Source organism: Physeter macrocephalus, chromosome 8, assembly GCF_002837175.3.
Source record: "Physeter macrocephalus isolate SW-GA chromosome 8, ASM283717v5, whole genome shotgun sequence".
NCBI classification, from domain to species: Eukaryota; Metazoa; Chordata; class Mammalia; order Artiodactyla; family Physeteridae; genus Physeter; species Physeter macrocephalus.
The window spans coordinates 53,597,506-53,604,263 of record NC_041221.1 but is presented as its reverse complement, the minus strand read 5'-3'; the positions used below and the strand labels follow the sequence as shown (position 1 = coordinate 53,604,263).

Genomic DNA, 6,758 nt, shown 5'->3' with positions numbered 1-6,758 from the left:
TTCCCGACCCACAGGTCAACTTCAGCAATTGTCCCCGCCTTCTTACCGTAAGAACCAATCGGAAAGCGGAATCTGAGCCAGGCTAGGGGAGGAAGATTCTCAGTGGGCTTGAGAAATTTTACGTCATTATTTCTTAGCCAATCAGATAGCTTCTGCAACTTAGTTTCTCGTGAACCGAAGAGTTTGTTGCTGAAAGGAAGAAGTCGTGCGCGAATAGGTTTTCCGCGGATGTGGCGGGGAGGAGTGAAACTTTTAAATAGGAGGTGCTGCCTGTTTAGGACCAGGGCAAACTTTTTGCCAGAAACCCTTTAGGAGTACTCTGCACCGGAACCTCTGGCCCTTGGCTAAATTTACTGGTTTCATTTGTGGATATCACATCACTTTTCTATTTTAGTTCTTGGGGTCGAGTCCTGTTGTTGAAAATACTGTTCTAACATGTTTTTTGATACATGCTTATGTTTTAAATGATGCAAGCATCACTCATAGATGACTAGTGCTAATTTTGGGGAAAATAATTACACATATATCGCTATGCTAGTTGATACATAATTTGTTTAATGAGAATAATTTACAAAAAGAGGAATATACTTTTACTTGGATCTAATTTAAAAAGGGAAATAAATTAAAAACTACCAAAGAATTGTATTTAAATTTTGCTTTGTGTTAAAACCAATTATTATTTTAACATGAATTGGTTCCTACTAATCCGTGAGCTGCTTGAAGTAGGGACTATTTTATTTTTGATCCTCAGTGGCCAGTCAACCTTGCATAGTGGGTACTTACCAAATATCTCTGAAAAAACTCATCTAAATCACTAAAAATATAAGCTCATTTCAGGTGATCTAATTTATTGGGTTGGGTTCCGGTGAGAGGTCTCTTCCTGGCCTGAAGTCGGCTCCCTACTTGCTGTGTCCTCACATGGTGGCGACTGAGTTCTCCCCTGTTGCTGATTTTAAGGAGAGAGGCCTATCAGATTAGTGCCCTAACCTTATGACCGTATTTACATAATGTTAACTACTTCTATAAAGGCTCTGTCGTTGACTGTCTCAAAGGCTGTGTCTACAGTCACATTGGAGGTTAGAGCTTAAACATATGAATTTTAGAGAGACACAGTTCAGTCCATAACACTGGCTGATTTGGAAATAGATTGTGGAGAGTCAAATTTGGAAGTAGAGAAACCAATTAGAAGACAATTTGCTGTATTTCAGGCAAAAGCTCATTGTGGCTTCAAGAGACAATAGCAGTGAAGATGGTGAGAGTAATCATAGATCCTGAATTGAATGTAGGTATGAGAAAGTATCCAAGATTTTGGTCCTGAGCAGTGGAATGAGAGGAGAAGGCCAATGGGCAAGAAATGCATTTTTCCTTTAATCCGTCATCTTTTTTTGGAAGGGGAGAGGGCAGCAGGAGAGTGGGTTAAGATTTGGGAAAGGAAATAGGAGAATCTGTGAAACATGTCTTTATCTATTATACATGTTTATTTAGTTGACATTCTCCTAGAAGAAATGGATATTAAGATCTTCCCTATTAAGGTTGCCACTGATCTTAGGTTTAAAGTATTATAGTTAAAAGCCATGACATTCTCCAATGGCCTTTTGAAACCTCTCTACTTGATTCTTTCAACAAATATTTATCAAGTGACTACTATGTAGAAGCACCTTTCTAGGTACATAGTATACAACAGTGAAATAAAGGCCTTCATAGAGCTTACAAGTTAGTACGTGAAATCTAACCAAATTTGTCAAATATACGTGTTCTATGCTAGATGGTGATAGGAGCCAAGAAGAAAAAAGCTGGGAAGAAGACTTTTTTGGGTTTAGGGGTTGTGTAGAGTGATTTCAATAGACTGAGCAGAGAAGACCTCCATGAGAAAGTGACACTTGAATAACATCTGAAGGAGCTGAAAGACAGAGCCATGTGGATACCTGGGGGAAAAACATTCCAACCAGGTCAAAGGTCACAATGTATCTGGAAAGTGGGAGGAACAGCAAGGAGGCCAGTGGGCTAAAGTGGAATAGGACATTACCCTTTTGCCAGCAGTAGTCAATATCCAATTCAGAAACAGGTTCTGTTGAGGTAGGCAATATTTATACTCACTTTTTATTTTCCTGTTGGGAACCTATCTCACTGTCTCCTGGCTGGGCATGAGTTCTGTTGATGTTTGGATGAGACCGTAACCTCCCAGTTGATTGAGGTCCTTATCAGAGCTTATATCTCAAACTGAAGGTATGGGAAATGGAGACTGGATAGTTCCTATTTACAGATGTGGATGAGAGTAGCAGCTAGTCCTTTTGAGTTGTTTCCTTCACATGTATTTCTTACTGAAGGCATATTTTTTACCTGGTTGCATATATAACACATTTACATAAAACAGAGACCATAATATACGGTATTACTGGGAGAGAGAGTCTGTGTGTGTGTGTATGTGTAGAATTTTTGATGGTTGGTTTAGAATCAACAGGAAGAAAGCTAAGTGTCTGCATCATATGCCAGGTACTATATTAAGTACTTTATATGTGTCAGTGCCCATAATATCACAATCACCCTCCAAAGGGAATATTATCCTCCCTCTGTGTTTTTTTTGCAAAGTCACAGAGCTCTTTCTCATCAACAGATGAAGAACAATTAAAACAATTTTGAAAAAAAAAGAATGAAGGGGGAAGACCAGTCTATTTGATTTCAAGACTTAATATTTAGCTATAGTAATCAGTGGAGGAAAGATAGACTCTTCAACCAACAGTGCTAGAACAATTGAACACCCATAAGCCAAAAATAAAAACAAAAAGAACTTCGAACTATTTCTTACATCTTTTGGAAAAATTAACTCAAAGTGGACCACAGACTTAAATGTAAACATAAAATTATTAGGAAAAAAAAGAGGAAAAAAATCCTCAAGTTCCAGAGCTAGGCAAAGAGTTTTTAGTGCTGACACCAAAAGCATGATCCATAAAAGGAAAAGTTGATAAACTGGGCATCATCAAAATAAACATTTTGCTCTGCAAAACATACTCTTAAAAGGATGAAAAAGCTACAGAGTGAGAGAAAATAACTGCAAACCATATATCTGACAAACAACCAGTATCTAGAACACATAAAAAGGAACTCTCAAAACTCAACAGTAGGGCTTCCCTGGTGGCGCAGTCGTTGAGAATCTGCCTGCCAATGCAGGGGACACGGGTTCGAGCCCTGGTCTGGGAAGATCCCACATGCCGCGGAGCAACTGGGCCCATGAGCCACAACTACTGAGCCTGCGTGTCTGGAGCCTGTGCTCTGCAACAAGAGAGGCTGCGATAGTGAGAGGCCCACGCATCGCAATGAAGAGTGGCCCCTGCTCACTGCAACTAGAGAAAGCCTTTGCACAGAAACGAAGACCCAACGCAGCCAAAAATAAATAAATTAATTAATTAATTAACAACAACAAAAAAAACTCAACAGTAAACAAAACAATCCAATTAGAAGATAGGTTTTTAAAAAATGACTATCAAAGAGAATATACAGATGGCAAATAAGCACATGAAACGATGTTCAAGATCATTATAATGGAAATGCAAATTAAAATCAAAATGAGATTTTATTATACTCTTATCAGAATAGCTAAAATAAAATAACAACAAATACTGATGAGGATTAGGAGAAATTAGATCACCCAGTACTTTGCTGGGTGAATGTAAAATGGCACAGCTACTCCAGAAAACAATTTGTCATTTTCTTCAAAAAATTAACCATACAGCTATCACATGACCCACACTCTTAGGGCTTCTATCCCAGAGAAAGGAAAATTTATTTTCAAGCAAAAACCTATACATAATATAACCTTATTCATTAGAGCCCCAAATTAAAACAAACAAAAAACCAAAACAAAACCCAGGTGTCCTTCAATGGGTGAATGGTTAATCAATCTATTATACATCGATACCATGGAATACTCTCGGCAATAAAAAGGAAAGACCTACTGATACATGTAATACCTGGATGAATCTCCAGAAAATTAGACTGAGTGAAAAAAGCCAACCCTCCCAGAGGAAGCTCGGCAGCCATGGCCGCTGTAAGCAGGTCAGACTCCTGCTGGCTGACGGGCTTTCCCCTAAAGCTGGTGAAGGTGGAGCCACAGTCCAAGCTGCCGCAGCATCTGGACCCACGGCGTGACAGGTTCCAGCAGCGAGGGACATAGCTGCGTTCAGATCTCATTATGCATTAGAAAAATGAAAAAACAGACAAAAATTCTATGGAGGAAAGGAATCCACTTAGCCTTTTCTTAGAAATGGAATACTGGGTTTGGAGACTTTAAGAAGTTCTACTTTCATCAAGAGTTGTGCATTCTGAAAGCCAAGTTGGGAAGGCCAGTTACTTGGAGCAGGCATTTGAGGCATTTCCAATGCAGAAAGAAAGCCCTTCAAATCCAGAAAATGTGGATCCAGGATGAACCCATTTTTGCTAAGACAAAGTCCAATATGACTGTTCAGAATCTTAGTACTTTGTCCTCTGAAGTGAAAATAAAGGACACTAAACACTTCATTTCCTCCTCAAGTACCTTCCTGAAACTCTAAGCAGAGAAGTTGCTATCATCAGCAAAGAACTCTGATCATGAATACTCTGGAGAGAAAAGTCTCTTGAAGGCAGCTGCTGACGTACCAGCAAATAGTGTTTTAAGTCAGGCCAGTGGTCACAGACCTAGGATGGAGCCACAGGCTTCTGATCTTCCTATGAAGTTCAATGGGAAGAGCCAGAGTACAGGTGAGAGTGGCACAGTTGTGGTCACCTTGAGCAACCATAAGAGAAAGCGCTTTTGTTATGGCTGCTACCAAGGGCTGGAGCACCACAGGAAGGGGGGACCCCTGATTCCAAAAAAGTTCCAACTTAACAGAGAAGAATAAAAGTATCTCCTCATATGATGTACGAGAAATGATCCATGATTAGATTTCGGTACAGGATTCTCAGATCCCAGTACTTCAGAACAAAAAGCAAAGTTTGCAAGCTAAAAAAGGCCCAGCAAAGCTGGGTGCAGGTCACTGGGGACCATCAAGAGACCCTTATGGAGAACGGTGTGGGTGGCAGTTGCAGCCCATTCCCTTCCCCAGAACCTGAAGACCCTTCTTGTCGGCATTAGCCATACCTTCCAGATATGGACAGCAATGCTGTGGTGAAGGGAAAGAACTCTCATGTTCCTCATGGCCACACTAAAGGAAGCCCTCTCTTGGGCAAGGAGCTTAGTTTAGATGAAGCATTCCCTGACCAACAGAATGGCAGTGCCACAATGCACCTGGGACCAGTCATCCTCTTCCTCTCCTAAGTGGGAGTGTACAGAGCTGATTCATGACATCCCCTTACCAGAACATCATTCTAGTACCATGTTTATCTTGGAAACTGAGAGAGAAGTTATGGCTGTCGGTCAGGAAAATCGGATAAGTACTGTCAATGATGACAGAGTAAAACTGTCAGTGTCAGGGGCAGATCAATCTGTGAGTGGTGTAGATGGGCCTGTGTCCGAAGAGACTGTTCAGAATGAGAGCTCACACCAGAGGGATGAGGATGGGTCTTTCAAGCAGAACAGTCTTAGTTCTAAGTTGCTGGACCCCCCTTACTGTAAAAGCCCACTGGAGGCTCCCCTGACGTGCAGTGGTAGGAGGTGGGAAGAACAGTCAGAAAGCCTCCAGTGGATGATGAACAGCTGTCAATCTGCCTTTCTCGATTCCTGGACGAGGTTATGAAGAAGTATGTCAGTTTGGTCCCACTCAGCGAAAAAGATGACCTTGGAAGATTAAACGATGTCTTTAACAAAGACTTTTCTAATAGAGAACCATTTATCAATAGGGAAATAAGAAACTATCAGGCCAGACATCAAAAATGCAACTTCTGCATCTTCTACAATAAGCGCATGCTGGATATGGATGATCTGGCAACCCTGGATGGTCACAGTTGGCTGAATGAACAGGTCATTAATATGTACAGTGAGCTGATAATGGATGCAGTCCCAGACAAAGTTCACTTCTTCGACAGCTTTTTTCATAGACAGCTGTTAACCAAAAGATATAATGGAGTAAAAAGATGGACTGAAAAGGTTTATGGATACAGAAACTGAAAGGTAGAAGTGGTTTGTTCCAAGGTCATGTAGACTAGAAGAAGATTCTTCTGGAGCAGGACATTATCTGAATATCAGAAAGGAAAGAAGGCTTGAGAAATAGTTTCTAAGACTCTAGCTTGAAATAGCCCTGTAGGGACTTCTCTGGTGGCACAGTGGTTAAGAATCTGCCTGCCAATTCAGGAGACACAGGTTCGATCCCTAGTCGGGGAAGATCCCACTTGCCGCCAAGCAACTAAGCCCGCGTGCCACAACTACTGAGCCACAACTACTGAGCCCTCATGCCACAACTACTGAAGCCCGTGCGCCTAGAGCCCGTGCTCTGCAAAAAAGACAAGCCACGGCAATGAGAAGCACGTGCACCACAACAAAGAGTAGCCCCCGCTCGCTGCAACTAAAGAAAGCCTGCGCACAGCAACGAAGACCCAACACGGCCAAAAGTAAAATAAATAAAATAAATACATTTTTTAAAAAAGAAAAAAGCCAATCCCAAAAGGTTACATACTGTATGATCCATTTATGCAACGTTCTTGAGAAGACAAAATGGATAACAGATTAGTGGGTGGCAGAGATTAAGGCATCAGTGGAATGAAAAGGAAGTGGAAGTAGCTATAAAAGAGTAACATGAAGGATCCTAGTGGTGCTGGAAATATCTCGACTATATCAATGTCAATATCCT

The 6,758-nt window shown here is 41.1% G+C and overlaps 1 pseudogene; it reads left to right on the top strand.

The window, feature by feature from the left end:
• Nucleotides 1-4,202: 4,202 nt before the first annotated feature.
• On the top strand, nt 4,203-6,079 carry LOC102977263 (sentrin-specific protease 5-like; annotated as a pseudogene).
• Nucleotides 6,080-6,758: the final 679 nt, after the last annotated feature.